At 46.4% G+C, this 18,860-nt stretch overlaps 1 protein-coding gene and 1 long non-coding RNA gene across 4 annotated transcripts in view; one reads left to right on the top strand and one right to left on the bottom strand.

Annotated features, from left to right (window-relative positions):
- The window catches only part of LOC126213500 (putative sodium-dependent multivitamin transporter), a 616,831-nt gene that overhangs the window by 117,250 nt on the left and 480,721 nt on the right, over positions 1–18,860 (top strand). The gene's annotated exons all lie outside the window — the stretch shown is intronic.
- The window catches only part of LOC126213506 (uncharacterized), a 394,607-nt gene that overhangs the window by 320,949 nt on the left and 54,798 nt on the right, over positions 1–18,860 (bottom strand). The gene's annotated exons all lie outside the window — the stretch shown is intronic.

Here is an 18,860-nt window from a genome sequence, read left to right as displayed (position 1 = left end):
CAGTTGGTGCTTTAGCTCATCATAATCCTGAGCTGGTCAGAGGACCTCACCAATAATGTTACATACGTTTTCAGATGAGGAGCGATCCTGCGTCCTCACTGGCCAAGGAAGGGTTTTTAAGCATGAAGACAAGCAGTAGAAAGTGTCGCTGTGTGGAGATGGGCATTATCTTTCTGAAATGTAAGCCCAGAATGGCTTTCCTTACAGGGCTACAAATGGGTGCATAGAATACCACCGACATACGACTGTGCTCTATCAGCCACTGCAGATCAGATCGTGACTGGAGACAGGTGGTAAAAGGATCGCCATATTTTTCCCGGCATTGTGCCAAACTCACATCTGTTAGTGACACCAAGTAACAGTGCAAGCAATGGAGAACCTTTTATTTGATGTCACAATTAGAAGCTTTATCTATGTTTATTGCTTACTTATAGTTTGTTAACAAAGTTGGTATAAGTGCTCAAGTTTATTAATTATTTGCAAAGAGAATTCTTCACACTCAGCAACACTTGTGGTGATGCATTGATTCAAAAAAGAAAAAAAAAAATCCAATAGAAAGCTCACAACCGCCTCTGACTCATTCAAATCCTTTCTGTCCGGACATGGGGTTTGAACCCCTCTACCATCCTCCACGCCTACAATTCCTTAATTCATCCTATCCTCTCTTATGCTAGTCCCACCTCGATATCTGCCCCCCCCCCTGCCCCCCAAATTCTACGAGTCCCTCCAGATCCTTGAGCGCGATGCACTCTGTCTCACCATCCATTTACACCTCCTGTCCCCACATGGATCCTCCATGACCTGATTGCTTTCTCCCATCTGCTCATTTTCCTCCAACATATCCGGATCCTTTACACCTCCCGCAAACTTGATACCCCTCATCCCCTGGTTGCCCTTCTCCTCTCCAACCCTTGCCTTCTCCCACACCTTCACCATTGTGTCCCCCCTACCCTCCGCCTCTACACCCTTAATCTCCTTTCCCAAAGTGGCTTCCACCAACTCCCGCTTCCAGGTGACCTCTCTCCCTCCATTTATCCCTCCTATCAACCCTGATCCTCACCTCCCCGTCCCTTCCTCTATCCTTTTCCCAGGATCCCCCTCCCCGTCCTTCCATCCTTTTTTTTTCCCTGCCTACCCTCCCTCTTCCCATCCTTCGATCCTGTTTTTCCCCTGCCCGCCCTCGCTCTTGGCTCCCTTCTCTCCCCTGAGCCCTTCTGCTCTCCCCTCCACTGCCTTTCCCACTTCTTGCGTCCACCCAGCCCCCCTTTTTTCTATGTCCCCTCCCTCCATTGGCTCCCCCCTTTTTTCCCCTCTCCTCCCCCTTTTCTCCCTCATTGGTCTGGGTCCTCCCTCCCTCCATTTGTTGTCATGTCGCCTCTATAGTGCTGTTTCAGCTGAGTGTTCAGTGTTGTGTGTCCCCTGACAGTGTTGTGAACAGCCACCATTCTGTCACTAGTAGTGTTTTTTATCTCGTGAAAACAGAAACCAGACTGTCACTGTGATTTTTTAAATTGTGCTTGTTTATTTACTATGTGTTTTAATCAGCATCGCTGACTGTTTGCTTTTATGTTTTCTTTGCATCTTTTTCTCCATTTTTCAATTTTTAACAGTCTCCATTTTATCGCCTGCTTTTATTGTCCTCATATCTCCTAATTCTGTTTGTTAACTTATCTGTAGGCTGCAGGGTGGTGTATTGTGCTGTTGCGAGCCCCCCCCCCCCCCCACCCACACCCCCACCCACCACTCTGGGGGAAATCGAAATCCAATAAAGGAAAAAAAAAGAACAAAATTGAAATAGATATTTGCAAGTGTGAAGCTAAACAGAGTTGGGAAGTAACATAGTTCACAGAAGTTACCCAATCCGCTTCAACTACTGTGTACTGTCTTAACGCTCTCAGACTATGCCCAAATACTGATGCTGCTGCAAGCTTGAGGAATGCGCATAAAATACAGCATCGTTAAATGCTTCAAGAATGACTATAGATTTTTGGCTTATTTAAGATACCTGGGCAGAAAGAGTAGGTTACGGGATGCTCAAAAAATGACTGTATTCCAATCATGGGATGGCAAGTAATGTTGTGAAATAAATAGCTAATGATGTGCACATTTAATGTAGTTTTATTATTCCTATCAAAAAGTGAAGAACAGTACTTGGTACATTTATTGAGTTTCATATTTTGTGGCCATTATTCTGATGCAGTTTTAAACTCTTATTTTGACGTGTATATAAAGATTTTTCTTTGTATTAATGTCCCATTCTCGGAAGAATTTGCTTCTATTCTACATTAGTCATCAACGCTCAACGTTCGGATGCACGGTCCGTGTGCCGACGGCTTTAGCCATCACTTCCAGATATTGAAGTATATCAGCACTGGCAACTAAGATCCCACGAACAGAAACGACGTACGACGGCAGTTCAATAAGTAATGCAACACATTTTTTTTCTGAAACAGGGGTAGTTTTATTCAGCATTGAAATACACCAGGTTATTCCCCAATCTTTTAGCTACACAACACTATTTTTCAACGTAATCTCCATTCAATGCTACGGCCTTACGCCATCTTGAAATGAGGGCCTGTATGCCTGCACGGTACCATTCCACTGGTCGATGTCGGAGCCAACGTCGTACTGCATCAATAACTTCTTCATCATCCGCGTAGTGCGTCCCATGGATTGCGTCCTTCATTGGGCCAAACATGTGGAAATCCGACGGTGCGAGATCGGGGCTGTAGGGTGCATGAGGAAGAACAGTCCACTGAAGTTTTGTGAGCTCCTCTCGGGTGCGAAGACTTGTGTGAGGTCTTGCGTTGTCATGAAGAAGGAGAAGTTCGTTCTGATTTTTGTGCCTGCGAACACGCTGAAGTCGTTTCTTCAATTTCTGAAGAGTAGCACAATGCACTTCAGAGTTGATCGTTTGACCATGGGGAAGGACATCGAACAGAATAACCCCTTCAGCGTCCCAGAAGACTGTAACCATGACTTTACCGGCTGAGGGTATGGCTTTAAACTTTTTCTTCGTAGGGGAGTGGGTGTGGCACCACTCCATTGATTGCCGTTTTGTTTCAGGTTCGAAGTGATGAACCCATGTTTCATCGCCTGTAACAATCTTTGACAAGAAATTGTCACCCTCAGCCGCATGCCGAGCAAGCAATTCCGCACAGATGGTTCTCCTTTGCTCTTTATGGTGTTCGGTTAGACAACGAGGGACCCAGCGGGAACCAACCTTTGAATATCCCAACTGGTGAACAATTGTGACAGCACTACCAACAGAGATGTCAAGTTGAGCACTGAGTTGTTTGATTGTGATCCGTCGATCATCTCGAACGAGTGTGTTCGCACGCTCCGCCATTGCAGGAGTCACAGCTGTGCACGGCCGGCCCACACGCGGGAGATCAGACAGTCTTGCTTGACCTTGCGGCGATGATGACACACGCTTTGCCCAACGACTCACCGTGCTTTTGTCCACTGCCAGATCACCGTAGACATTCTGCAAGCGCCTATGAATATCTGAGATGCCCTGGTTTTCCGCCAAAAGAAACTCGATCACTGCCTGTTGTTTGCAACGCACATCCGTTACAGACGCCATTTTTACAGCTCCGTACAGCGTTGCCACCTGTCGGAAGTCAATGAAACTATACGAGATGAAGTGGGAATGTTTGAAAATATTCCACAAGAAATGTCCGGTTTTTTCAACCAAAATTGGCCGAGAAAAAAAATGTGGTGCATTACTTATTGAACTGCCCTCGTATTACCGAAAAAACACCCACGTCGTTGCCGCCCGCGTGGCGTTCTACCGGTGTCATAAACAGCCCCATCAATCTTACCGCGCTTGGGCGGCAGAACTACACGGTCTAGGTAGGAAATGTCAGTTTGTCACGGACACTCATCATGAGTCTTATGCTGATTCAATGGTTAGGGATGCTATTCTACGGCTTGCTCCTGATAAAGAAGTTCGGCAACGTGCCCTACAACTGCCAAACCCGTCGTTGTCGGAAGTTCTAAGCATCGCTAAGCAGTGTCTCACGCTGCTGGCGCGCAAGTAGACGCGTGGTGTGATGTAGGCGCTGTACAGTCAACTTTCGACACGGACAATTTGCCTGTTTCACAGGAGAACGAAGATGTGGCGGCGGTTCACTCGCGTACACAACGTCGCGGTGGGCCGCAACGCTTGCAGCGACAACAGCACCCACAGAAGCAAGTTCGTTCTGCACTTCCTTCTTGTCCACGTTGTTTCGTACAGCATGACAGGGCCGCGTGTCCAAAACGTTGGGCCACATGTAATTCATGTAGGAAAAAAGGACACATTGCTTCTGTGTGTCAGTCCCCTAAAGTTGCTGTCGACGAGGACGAGGCATCGGACATGGATGTTAACTGTGTGCTTTCTCAAACAAATAAGTTGTTTGTCACTGTTTGTGTTCTGGATAAAGACATTCGCATGCAAGTGGACACTGGCCCTGCAGTAACTCTCATTAATTCTCGCACGTATTTGGAGTTGGGCTCCCCTCCCTTGTCTCCAGTTACGCGAAACCTGAGAACTTATAATAAACAGAAAATTCCTATCATTGGCCAGTTTGATGCTTCCACTGCCTACAAGTCTGTTGTTAGGCCCCTCTCGTTTTATGTGGTGGATCATGTGGGCACGGAAAACCTGTTCGGTTATGATGCTTTCCAGTTGTTCGGGTTCTCCGTTGATGATGATGTGCACCTCATATCTGAGGATATTCCGTATCAACAGCTCGATGGATTGTGTTCTGAATTTTCGTCCGTGTTCTCTGCTGGTCTGGGACGTGCCAAGGATTTTGAAGCCCACATTACTCTTAAACCTACAGCTCGCCCTAAGTTTTTCCGGGCACGCCCTATTCCGGTAGCGTTGCATGCACCTGTCGAGGCTGAGATAGACAGGTTAACAGCTTCAGGGATTCTCCTTCCTGTTACCTCCAGCGAATGGGCATCGCCAATCGTGGTGGTTTCTAAATCAAACGGGAGTCTGTGATTGTGTGGTGATTTTAAAGCCACTGTCAGCGCTCAGAGCCTCATTGACACTTATCCTCTTCCCCGTCCTGAGGAGTTATTTACCAAGCTCGCTGGGGGCCAGTTCTTTTCCAAACTTGACTTATCGGAGGCGTACCATCAGTTGCCGTTGGATGCTTCTTCCAAGGAATTTCTCGTCATCAACACTCCTTGTGGGTTGCAGCAGTACCAGAGGTTACCATTTGACGTCGCTACCGCGCCGGCCATTTTTCAGCGGTTTTCGGAGCAGCTCACGGCTTCCGTTCCCAACTGCATAAACTATCTGGATGACATTGTTGTCACGGGGGCCTCCACTGAGGAGCACCTTCGCAATTTGCGTTCACTGTTGCGGGTTTTGCGTTTGGCTGGGTTGAGGTGCAATCTGGACAAGTCACAGTTCTTCCAACCCTCCATTGTGTGTCTCGGTTTCCACTTGTCCTGTGAGGGTATACGTCCTCTACGTCAGCACGTTGCGGCCATTAACGCTCTACCCCGGCCGTCTACGGTCAAAGAACTTCAGGCGTTTCAAGGCAAGATTGCTTATTATCACAAATTCATTCCATCCGCGGCGGCAGTAGCTCATCCTCTGCATCAGCTGTTACGACAAAACGTCCCTTTCTGTTGGTCCGACGAGTGTGAGCAGGCTTTTGTCCGCCTGAAGGCTCAATTGCAGTCGGCGCCTTGTCTTGCCACATTCCGTCTGGGCCAGCACTTGGTTCTGGCGACTGACGCGTCACAGTATGGCCTAGGGGCTGTTCTCGCCCATCGGTATGAGGATGGGTCGGAACGACCCATCGCCTATGCTTCCAAGACCCTCAACGATGCGCAACGGCGTTACTCTCAAATCAAAAACGAAGCGCTCACTATCATTTATGCTCTGAAAATGTTCAGCATTTTTTTTATGGTTCTAAGTTTCACCTCATCACGGACCACAAGCCGCTGGTCTCTCTGTTAAGCCCATTGGCGTCGCTTCCGGGTAAGGCAGCTCACCGCCTGCAACGTTGGGCCTTATACTTGTCTCGTTTTCACTATGAGATTCACTACCGCCCCACGGCCCAGCACGCCAACGCTGACGCATTGTCGCGATTGCCGATGGGCCCTGACCCGGTTTTCGATCGCGATGAACTACTCTGTTTCCACATTGATGAGGAAGAACGTCTTGCGGTCGAGGGTTTTACACTTACAGGTTCGCAGGTCGCGTCGGCTACTGCGCAGGACCCGGTCCTGCGTCAGGTGATCGGTGTTGTTCAACGGGGTTGGCCGGACAGGACCCAGGGCCGGTCATCGGATCCCCTTCGCAAGTAACATGCCTTGCGCCTTCGTCTGTCTGTTCGTGATGGTGTTATTCTTCTGGCCACGGATGGCGCATCTCCCCGGGTAGTGGTGCCAGCCTCTCTTCGCAAGGATGTTCTCAAACTGTTGCACGAAGGCCATTGGGGGATTTCTCGGACTAAGTCCCTGGCCCGCAGGCACGTTTATTGGCCCGGTATTGATTTGGACTTCGCCCACATGGTTGCTGCGTGTGGTCAGTGTGCTCAACAACTGGCTGCACATCGTCCAATGCCCTCTCAGTGGCCTGATCCGGCGCAGCCACGGGAGCGGGTGCACGCTGACTTTGCCGGCCCCTTCCTCGGTACTTATTGGCTAGGTGATTGACGCTTTCTCTAAGTTTCCGTTTCTTGTTCGATGTCCGTCGCCCACCACTGCGGCGACGACGCTGGCTTTGTCCAAAATCTTTGCGCTAGAAAGTCTTCCATCCACGATCGTCACGGACAAAGGCTCTCAGTTCTCTTCGCAGGCCTTCCGTGATTTTTGTACTGGACAAGGGATTCATCACGTTACAGCACCGCCCTTCCATCCGCAATCGAATGGGGAGGTCGAGCGCCTTGTCCGCACTTTCAAAAGCCAGATGAAAAAAATCCTTAGTGATTTTTCCACTGACGACGCTCTGCCGCAATTTCTGAGTTCTTAACGCTTCACGCCTCTGGGTGATCGCAGCCCTGCTGAACTCTTGCATGGCCGCCAACCGCGCACTCTACTGCACCTGCTTCACCCTGTCAGGCCTTGTGCTGTGTCCCCTAGTGCGGGAAAATACTCGGTGGGCGCCGACGTGTGGGCACGAGGGTACGGATCTCACCCTAAATGGATTCCAGGGGTGGTCAAGGCTCTTCGCGGCCGCCGGCTTTGTGAAATACGTACGGACGACGGCACGGTTGTTCGCTATTACGACCAGATGCGCCCACGAGTGGTGGCCACGCCGGTGCCACCGCCCCTTCCTTCGCCTCCACCAGCCCGAGAAGCCAGTCCTGTCGCTGCTGCCGATCTACCGTACGTGTTGATGCAGCCGACGTCGCTACCGCTTCCGAGTACGCCGGAAACGGCCCCAGTCGCGACGCCGCCTTCTCCGGGATCCATCTCGCTGGAGCACACCCCCAGGTCCACGACACCTATGGATGCTGCTCCGGAGTTTTCACCGATCATCTCGTCCAGGAGGCACGTTCCACGCACGAGCTTCCGTCCTGGACATTTTCGACCACACTCTCGTGTCTCACCGCGGGATCTTCTCGGGGCCTCACAAGAGGCCACGAATGTCTCCGCACTGTCCGTGTCTCCAAGGAAGTGAGTGTTTTTTTTTTCAAGGGTGGGGAAAGTGTTGTGAGAGTGCCACGAGATTTAACAGTGCCGCCACGACAGTACGCGCAAACGACAATAGAGGCGCTCCGCAACTCGGCTGAGCGCGGGAGCGCCACCTAGCTACGAACGGCGCCGGCCGCATGTCACGGCACAGCAGTCGAATGAGACATACTGAGTTGTTATCATGTAACCAGCTATTGTTTCTAAGTGAGTGTGTTTGAATATCCACGCAATTATTGGTGATTAAAGGTTATAACAGGTGTACTGTCCAGTTTGTACGATATTGAATGCCTTGGCCAGGCTGCTATTGGGAGCATTAGTTTCAGCATCTTATTCGTGAGGTCAGGGTCACCTGCCTTCCTTGCATTGAGGTGGTTGGAGTCGTCACTCTTTCTGCAGTGATTTCTTCAGTGTGGCAGTTTTTGTCCTGACTCGCCATGCATATTTGTAGCTGTCCGACTGCTTCTGGAACGTGGTCTGGGTTGGTAGGTTCATGTATGTGGATGAAGTCATTGGTGAAGACTTCTACTAGAGTATCTGCCTTAGCGTCTGCGTCAATTTTGCATTTTTTTTCAGTAGGTGAGGAGTACAGTAGGCTCTTGCAGCTCACATGCCCACCTGCGGACTACCTGATGCCCACAGACTCTGTATGAGTGAAGGCAACCTGCCTGTAGCATACGCGACCATGCTGCCGGGTGTCCAGGTGGCTAACCCATATTTCGAATTCGTGCCTATAGTAACTGCACTTATCTCAGAGTGAGCTAACAGGTGCCCATGTAGCACCAGGAATCTCCAGCAGGAGGACTGCGCAGACTAAACTGCGGAAGTTAAGAAGAGAGAAACAGAATTAACTGCAGAGGATATGCAGATACAGTTTGTGATGAAAAGTATCCGGACACCCCCAAACGTTTTTCATCTTAGGTGCACTGTGCTGCCACCTACTGCCAGGTACTCCATATCAGCGTCCTCAGTAGTCATTAGACATCGTCAGAGAGCAGAATAGGGCTCTCCACACAACTCAAGGACTTCGAACATAGTCAGGTGATTGGGTGTCACTTGCGTCATACGTCTGTATGCGAGATTTCCACGCTCCTAAACATCACTAGGTCCACTGTTTTCGATGTGATTGTGAAGTGGAAACGTGGAGGGACGTGTACAGTGCAAAAACGTAGAGGCTGACCTCGTCTGTTGACTGTCAGAGACTGCCGACAGCTGAAGAGAGTCGTAATGTGTAATAGGCAGACATCTATCCAGAACATCACACTGGAATTCCAAACTGCATCAGGATCCACTGCAAGTACTACGACAGTTTGGTGAGAGGTGAGTGAACTTGGATTTCATGGTCGAGCGACTGCTCGTAAGCCACACATCACGCCGGTAAATGCCAAACGATGCATCACTTGGTGTAAGGAGCGTAAACATTGGACGATCGAACAGTGGTAAAACATTGTGTGGAGTGACGAATCATGGTACACACTGTGGCGATTCAATGGCAGGGTGTGGCTATGGCAAATGCCCGGTGAACGTCATCTGACAGCGTGTGTAGTGCCAATAGTGAAACTCAGAGGCGGTGGTGTTAGGGTGTGCTACAGTCGCAGGCTCGAATCCTGCCTCGGGCATGGATGTGTGTGATGTCCGTAGGTTAGTTAGGTTTAAGTAGTTCTAAGTTCTAGGGGACTGATGACCAGGTTAGTTAAGTTTAAGTAGTTCTAAGTTCTAGGGGACTGATGACCACAGATGTTAAGTCCCATAGTGCTCGGAGCCATTTGAACCATTTTTTGTTAGGGTGTGGTCGTGTTTTCAGTGGAGGAAGCTTCCAGCTTTTGTTGTTTTGCGTGGCACTATCACAGCACAACCCTACATTGATGTTTTATGCACCTTCTTGCTTCCCACTGTTGGAGAGCCATTTGGGGATGGCGATTGCATCTTTCAACACGATGGAGCACCTGTTCACAATTCACGGCCTGTGGCGGAGTGGTTACGCGACAATAACATCCCTGTAATGGACTGACCTGCACAGAGTCCTGACCTGAATCCTGTGGAACACATTTGGGATGTTTTGGAATGCCGAGTTCGTGCCAGGCCTCACCAACCGGCGTCAATACCACTCCTCAGTGCAGCACTCCGTGAAGAATGGGCTGCCATTCCCCAAGAAACCTCCCAGCACCTGATTGAACGTATACCATCAAGGCTAAGGGTGGGCCAACACCATATCGAATTCCAGCATTACCGATAGAGGGCGCCACGAACTTGTAAGTCATTTTCAGCCAGGTGTCCGGATACTTTTGATCGCATAGTGTATGTAAATACTGTAAAGTAAGAAGCAAGGGGGAATTACCGCTGTATAATTAGCTGGTACTTCTTTCTGAAGCCCTTATCTAATACAACATACTATCTGCTCACCATTTGGTCTGACTTCTAATGGTTTGGTGGTGTTTGAGACTCCAGATGAGAAATAGGCAGAGTAGATGCCATTTTTATTGATGACACGGGTGTTGGAAGTCGTTTCAAATCACAAAGGTTTAAACTGCATTTAAATTTCAGCTACACTTATGAAATACTTGGTCATAGACTTAACAAGAGACGTTGAACCAGCAACATACTAAACATGTTGGCGTTTGTCACACACTTTTAATTTTGTATGAAACACGTTAGAAAAGCTACATTAATAAACAGAACTTTGTCTAACCTCATGTTATTGCGGAATTTTCACACTTCTGGTGACACTGTCGTAACACGAGGTGCACCTGAAAAGTTCGCTGAATGGTCTCTGAAAATAAAGGAAACAAAAGTTGCTAGCAAAGTTCCTTTACTGGCCTGCAGAGCAATCACCATTAAATACAAGAAACTTCTGACACTGGTTGTAAAACTATTCGAACCTATCAACAAGTGCTTCTTGTGGAATCTGTACGTACAGTGGTCTCACGTTGTTGGTTATTTACGAAGTTTGCGATTATTTGTGAATAAAGTACACACAGCAAAAAATGTTTTGCATCTCCTTATTTCCGAGAGTTCGGGAACCTGTACAGAAAATTGGAATAGGGATCAACATAAACATCATTTCCGCCCTTTTTATTGCTCATGCAAACCACAAATTGCATGTTGTATCACCAACATAGCGAGACCTTCAGAGGTGGTGGTACAGATTGCTGTACACACTGGTACCTCTAATACGCCCTCTTGCATTGATGCATATCTGTATTCGTCGTGGCATACTGTCCACAAGTTCATCAAGGCACTGGTGGTCCAGATTGACAAACTCCGCAATGGAGATTCGGCCTAGATCCCTCAGAGTGGTCGTCCGTAAACAGCCCTTTTCAATCTATCCCAGGCATGTTTGATAGGGTCCATGTCTAGAGAACATGCTGGCCACTCTAATCGACCGATGGTGTTATCCTGAAGGAAGTCGTTCACAAGATGCCCACGATGGGGGCGCGAATTGTCGCCCACGAACACGAATGCCTCGCCAGTATGCTACCAATATGCTTGCACTATCGGTTGGACGATGGCATTCACGTATCGTACAGCTGTTACAGCGCCTTCTCTGACTACCAGCGGCGTATGTCGGCAGCACATAATTCCACCCCGAAACAGCAGGGAACCTCCGCCTTGCTGCACTCACTGGACAGTGTGTCTAAGGCGTTCAGCCTGACAGGGATTCCTCCATGCACGTCTCCGACGATTGTCTGGTTGAAGGCATATGCGACACTCGTCGGTGAATAATGGTCCATTCAGCATGTTGTTGGGCCCATCTGTACCACCCTGCATATTGTCGTGGTTGTAAAGATGGACCTTACCACAGACGTCCGTGGTGAAGTTACCCATCGTGTAGCCTATTGCGCACAGTTTGTCGTCACAGTAAGTCCTGTCTACTCAAAAAGCATTATTCGACACGGTGGCGTCGCGCCAGGGTTCGCCCGAGCCAAAATTCATAGATAGCGGTCATCCACTGCAGTAGTAGCCCTTGGGCGGGCTGAGCGAGATATGTCATCGACAGTTCCAGTCACTCTTTAGCTCCTCCATGTCCAAACACAATCGGTTTAGTTCTCTCCGAGACACCTGGACACTTTCCTTGTTGAGAGCCCTTCCTGGCCCAAAGTAACAATGCGGCTGCGATCAAACCGCGGTACTGACCGTCTATGCACAGTTGAACTACAGACGACATGAGCCATGTACCTCCTTCCTGGTGGAATGACTGGAACTGATCGGCTGTCCGACCCCCTCCATCTAATACGTGCTGCTCATGCGTGGTTGTTTACATCTTTCAGCGGGTTTAGTGACAGCTCTGAACAGCCAAAGCGACTGTCTCTGTGGCACAGTATTCAGTCATCATCTATCTTCAGGAGTACTGGGAAATGGGGTGATACAGAATTTTTTTTGATGTGTGTGTTTACTGTCTTAGCTTATTTTCAACTCTTCTGTTCTCATTGTTAAAGTTCGTCGCCGGTCATCCAGAAGCATCCGTCACTCTCCCTTGAGGCTGTTTGGGACTGTCCATGTTGGCTTGAATGCGGATTATCCTCAACACCCTCCTTTCCGTCTCTGAAGCGTTTACACACACACACACACGCACACACACACACACACACACACACACACACACACACACACACACACATACCGCCGTTTGAGTCTCATACAGATTCCCGTATGGAGAACATAGTAATAGACATCCCTAGGGTTATGAAACAGCTGAATGGGTTGAAAATAAATAAATCGCCAGGTCCTGATGGGATTCAAATTCGGTTTTTCAGAGAGTACTCTACTGCATTGGCTCCTTACTTAGCTTGCATTTATCGCGAATCTCTTGTCCCGAGCGACTGGAAAAAGCGCAGGTGACGCCTGTGTATAAGAAGGGTAGAAGGACGGATCCTCAAAATTACAGACCAATATCCTTAACATCGGTTTGTTGCAGGATTCTCGAACATATTCTCAGTTCGGATATAATGAATTCCCTTGAGACAGAAGTTGCTGTCCACGCATCAGCACGGCTTTAGAAAGCATCGCTCCTGCGAAACGCAACTCGCCCTTTTTTCACAAAATATCTTGCGAACGATGGATGAAGGGTATCAGACGGATGCCATATTTCTCGACTTCCGGAAAGTGTTTGATTCGTTGCCCCACTGCAGACTCCTAACTAAGGTACGAGCATATGGGATTGGTTCCCAAGTGTGTCAGTGGCTCGAAGACTTCTTAAGTAATAGAACCCAGTACGTTGTCCTCGATGGTGAGTGTTCATCGGAGGTGAGGGTATCATCTGGAGTGCCCCAGGGAAGTGTGGTAGGTCCGTTGTTGTTTTCTATCTACATAAATTATCTTTTGGATATGGTGGATAGCAATGTGCGGCTATTTGCTGATGATGCTGTGATGTATGGGATGGTGTCGTCGTTGAGTGACTGTAGGAGGATACGAGATGACTTGGACAGGATTTGTGATTGGTGTAAAGAATGGCAGCTAACTCTAAATATAGATGAATGTAAATTAATACAGATGAATAGGAAACAGAATCCCGTAATGTTTGAATACTCCATTAGTAGTGTAGCGCTTGACACAGTCACGTCGATTAAATAGTTGAGCGTAACATTGCAAAGCGATATGAAGTGGGACAAGCATGTAATGGCAGTTGTGGGGAAGGCGGATAGTCGTCTTTGGTTCATTGTTAGAATTTGGGGAAGATGTGGTTCATCTGTAAAGGAGACCGCTTATAAAACACTAATGCGACCTATTCTCGAGTACTGCTCGAGCGTTTGGAATCCCTATCAGGTCGGATTGAGGGAGGACGTAGAAGCAATTCAGAGGCGGGCTGCTAGATTTGTTACTGGTAGATTGGATCATCACGCAAGTGTTACAGAAATGCTTCAGAACTCGGTTGGGAGTCTCTGGAGGAAAGGAGGCGTTCTTTTCGTGAATCGCTACTGAGGAAATTTAGAGAACCAGCATTTGAGGCTGACTGCAGTACAATTTATTGCCGCCAACTTATATTTCGCGGAAAGACCTCAAAGATGGGAGAGATTAGGGCTCGTACAGAGGCATGTAGGTAATCATTTTTCCCTCGTTCTGTTTGGGAGTGGAACAGGGAGAATAGATGCTAGTTGTGGTGCGAGGTACCCTCTGCCACGCACCGTATGGTGGATTGCGGAGTATGCATGTAGATGTAGATGTAGATATAGACGTACAGTCGTGGACAAAACGAGCGAGACCCCTCGCCTTTTCGTTACGCTGATCCGCACGGCTTTAAAGTCTGCTACACAGCATAACAGACAAGGCGACGAAGTACTACCAACATAATATGCACAGGCGTGAAATTGAAAAACTATCCGAAATTTGTCAGACGGTTTTCAATCATGTGTAAGACTATATTAATACTCATTAGTGTGTTAACCACAACACCTAAATATAAGATATTAATGAAAGAATAAACGGTAATTAGCATGAACTGTACTAATAAAAATGAATTTCAGCTTATAGAGATAACATAACTGTTCTAGTAAGACTAAGTACTCCAGATCGTTACGAATTAGCAAAATATTATGCGCATTCTTTCCCGAAATGATCTGTGTCAACGTTCAGACCAGTCATACTGGTTTACCGTTGCTGACCTACCATGAACGTGTGCAAATTTAGCAATGCGTGAAGATTCATAACGAAATTCAGTTAAAAATCATTCAGTTATTGACAGAAGCGGAAAAAGTAGGCAGTAACAAGTATGAAATTCTACAAGAGTTTCGCATCGATATCCACAGGGCGCCAGTACAGAATAAAGGTAGCAATAAAATCTATTGGGGGCGGGAGAATTTCTTAAAATTCCTTTACTGATAGTCTATCTGCCTCCATCGAATAGAAAACAAACCAGACCTCCTTTGCAGTAGCAAACACCTTTCACTACGCTAGCAGACAACCCAGGCAAACAGCCCTCTATTATTACCCCAAACATGAATAAGCCGGCAATTTCGCAATGAAAATGGCAAAATGATCTGCATTTTCTGTTGGATGAATATTTCTGGACTCAAAAACATGAATCGTCTACATTTATGTCACCGCTTATGTGACAATCATTTGGGATGTTTATCGAAATAACAAAAAATTGTTATGAGCGAGTAAATTTAGTAAGATAATGCTGCACCACCCCAGGAAATAAACGGCGACGCAGCTGCCAAACGTATTCTAAAATGTTTCGAGTTCTCCATTCTGCACAGCCAGAAAACGTTTATTAGCCGACGTGTTCCTTAAGGTAGCTAGTAATGGGAATGCTCGCACATTTAAAACGCGGTTGCATTAATAGTGGGATCTGAACTACCACGTGTATAGGCAAACTGATTTTATTTGCATTCCTTTATACGTGATTTGGATCCTAAGCGTAGCTACGATTAGTATGCTGATGTATCGACTGCAACTGAAACATTTCGAATAAAGAGTAGGGGAAATTATTATGCGGCCCTCATATTCAGTAACTGTGGTAATTATTTTCGTTGTTAGGATTTCGTCACGTAAATCGGTAAAAACTCGTATCACTTTCTTGACCGTCTGTCTGTCTACCTAACCCTTAAAACACGTTTACCTCGAGTAGGGGTGGACATAATAAGTGGAAATGTATCGCACTTTCTGCGGTATACGGTCCCTTGGTGGTGTAAAAAAGTGAACTATGTCGACGCAATCTAAAGATACGGCCGTTTATGTAAAGAAAATTTACGCGAAAGGTCAAAAGATGGCTCTAAGAACTATGCCAACAAACTGCTTAGGTCATCAGTCCCCTGGATCTAGAACTACTTCAACCTACCTAACCTAACACTGAAACAAGGCCCCCAGAGTAGACAACATTCCATTAGAACTTGTGACAGCCTTGGGAGAGCCAGTCCTGACAAAACTCTACCATCTGGTGAGCAAGATGTATGAAACAGGCGAAATACCCTCAGACTTCAAGAAGAATATTATAATCCCAATCCCAAAGAAAACAGGTGTTGACAGATGTGAAAATTACCGAACTATCAGTTTAATAAGTCACGGCTGCAAAATATTAACGCAAATTCTGTACAGACGAATGGAAAAACTGATAGAAGCCGACCTCGGGGAAGATCAGTTTGGATTCCGTAGAAATGTTGGAACACGTGAGGCAATACTGACCCTACGACTAATCTTAGAAGAAAGATTAAGGAAAGGCAAAAATTCTGAAGGTGGCAGGAGTAAAATACAGGGAAAGAAAGGCTATTTACAATTTGTACAGAAACAAGATGGCAGTTATAACAGTTGAGGGGTATGAAAGGGAAGCAGTGGTTGGGAAGGGAGTGAGACAGGGTTGTAGCCTGTCCCCGATGCTATTCAATCTGTATATTGAGCAAGCAGTAAAGGAAAAAAAAGAAAATTTCGGAGTAGGTATTAAAATCCTTGGAGAAGAAATAAAAACTTTGAGGTTCGCTGATGACATTGTAATTCTGTCAGAGACAGCAAAGGACTTGGAAGAGCGGTTGAACGGAATGGATAGTGTCTTGAAAGGAGGATATATGATGAACATCAACAAAAGCAAAACGAGGATAATGGAATGTAGTCGAATTAAGTCGGGTGATGCTGAGGGAATTAGATTAGGAAATCAGGCACTTAGTAAAGGAGTTTTGCTATTTGGGGAGCAAAATAACTGATGATGGTCGAAGTAGGGAGGATATAAAATGTAGACTGGCAATGGCAAGGAAAGCATTTCTGAAGAAGAAAAATTTGTTAACATCGAGTATAGATTTAAATGTCAGGAAGTCGTTTCTGAAAATATTTGTATGGAGTGTAGCCATGTATGGAAGTGAAACATGGATGATAAATAGCTTAGACAAGAAGAGAATAGAAGCTTTCGAAATGTGGTGCTACAGAAGAATGCTGAAGATTAGATGGGTAGATCACATAAGTAATGAGGAGGTATTGAATACAATTGGGGAGGAGTTTGTGGCACAACTTGACTAGAAGAAGGGATCGGTTGGTAGGACATGTTCTGAGACATCGAGGGATCACCAATTTAGTATAGGAGGGCAGCGTGGAGGGTAAAAATCGTAGAGGGAGACCAAGAGATGAATACACTAAGCAGATTCAGAAGGATGTAGGCTGCAGTAGGTACTGGGAGATGAAGCAGCTTGCACAGGATAGAGTAGCATGGAGAGCTGCATCAAACCAGTCTGAGGACTGAAGACAACAACAACAACCTAACAGATATCCATGCCCGGGGAAGGATTCGAACTGACGGTACAAGGAGCAAGTCAGGCTGCAATATGACGCCGTTGAGCGCACGGCTAACCCGCGCCGGCAAGCTGTTAATATCATCTGATGTTAAAAGTTACTCACTTCTGGTGAATGATTTTTTGCGCAGTTCATTTAAAAAAGAATAACTAAAATATATTTGATGTTACAGAAGAGGTTGGACGCTTAATTCATTTCCCCTTGTCTTTATTCATGATGTTAGATTCGCAATCTGAGCATACATACTATCCATAACCACACTTTAGATACAAGTCATAGTCACATATATGCAAATACAACACGTTGGCTTGTACTTGAGGTATTTCGTTTCCCACGAAGTGGTGGCAGAGGATGCTGTTTCTCCAGTGCTAGCTATCTCAGCAATCAGCTGACAAGGAGACGGTACGACCGTGGGGTCGGGGATTTGTCTGAAATTTTGTATGGTGAAAGAGGACCCCTAACACCTCGCGTGGTTAAAATATTTGGACGCACTACCCGGAAAATCCCGTGAAAAATCGATCTAAAGTTTCTTAGGTGCCTTACGAACATAAAATGTTAGTGCACTGACCAGCCGCCGTGTGGCCTGGATGTTTAGGGCGTGGAGTATTACGCCAGAGGTCTAGGGTTCGATTCCTCCTCCAGCACAATTTTTTCTGTTCTGTTTCATTTTCTTTGGTTATTCCACCAATTATTCAGAAAGCTTCCCAAACCTACATTATCTTTAACTAATTAGTTACATTATTGAATAAAAAGTATTTTCTTTTTGTCCAACAACACAATTCATGGCGGTGGGTTTTCCATTTTTCATTGTAAAGTAGATGAGGAGTAACATTGGGTTTTTAATCAGAATAACAAAGTCGATTGGGAAACATTCAATTATTTTTATATATATAATAATTATAAACAAGAACCGCAGTGGTAATTATCGTAAAAACAAACAAAGCAATAATTTTTGCAACATCTTGCGCAGCACATAAAAGCGGATTATTTACAATCACAGGGCGTTTGCAATAAATCTGTACAAAAACATGCCCCATTAACATTTACGAAAATGTTTTGAGTTTCTGATAATTTTGAGGCAAACTGGGCATATTTAATCATGTCTCGGGATATTGGTGACGATAATTGAGGGTGAATTATAGAATGATTTTTTTTCAATCTTCCCGGGAAATAATTTCACGATTCTCCTGTAACAATACGCTGTAATTTTGCAAGCAACAGAAGAAAAAAAAAGTACCAGAGAAGGAATCGAACCCGAGACCTCTGGCGTAAGGGTCCGAGCTCTAACCATGTAGGTTAGACAGCAGTTTGGCAATGGACTAATATTTTATACTCATAAGGCATCTAAGAAACTTTGGATCGATTTTTCTCGGGATTTTCCGAGTAGTGTGTCCTACTATTTTAACCACGTGAGATGTTAGGGGTCGTGTTTCACCACACAATTTCGGACAAATCCCCGACCCCACGGTCGTGCCATCTCCTTGTGAGTAAACTTGCATATTATCTTGGTAGCACTTCGTCGCCTTCTCTGTTATGCTGTGTAGCACACATTAAAGCTGTGCGCATCAGCATAACGAAAGGCGAGGGGTCTCGCTCGTTTTGTCCACGACCGTACGTCTATATCTACATCTACATACACACTCCGCAATCCACCATACGGTGCGTGGCGGAGGGTACCTCGTACCACAACTACCATCTTATCGCCCTGTTCCACTCCCAAACAGAACGAGGGAAAAATTACTGCCTATATGCCTCTGTACGAGCCCTAATCTCTCTTATCTTATCTTTGTGGTCTTTCGGTGAAATGTAAGTTGGCGGCAGTAAAATTGTACTGAGTCAGCCTCAAATGCTGGTTCTCTAAATTTCCTCAGTAGCGATTCACGAAAAGAACGCCTCCTTTCCTCTAGAGACTCCCACCAGAGTTCCTGAAGCATTTCCGTAACACTCGTGTGATGATCAAACCTACCAGTAACAAATCTAGCAGCCCGCCTCTGAATTGCTTC

This window comes from Schistocerca nitens, chromosome 11 (assembly GCF_023898315.1).
Source record: "Schistocerca nitens isolate TAMUIC-IGC-003100 chromosome 11, iqSchNite1.1, whole genome shotgun sequence".
NCBI classification, from domain to species: domain Eukaryota; kingdom Metazoa; phylum Arthropoda; class Insecta; order Orthoptera; family Acrididae; genus Schistocerca; species Schistocerca nitens.
Note: the sequence above shows the minus strand (reverse complement) of the source record. Positions and strands in the feature narration are given on the sequence as shown.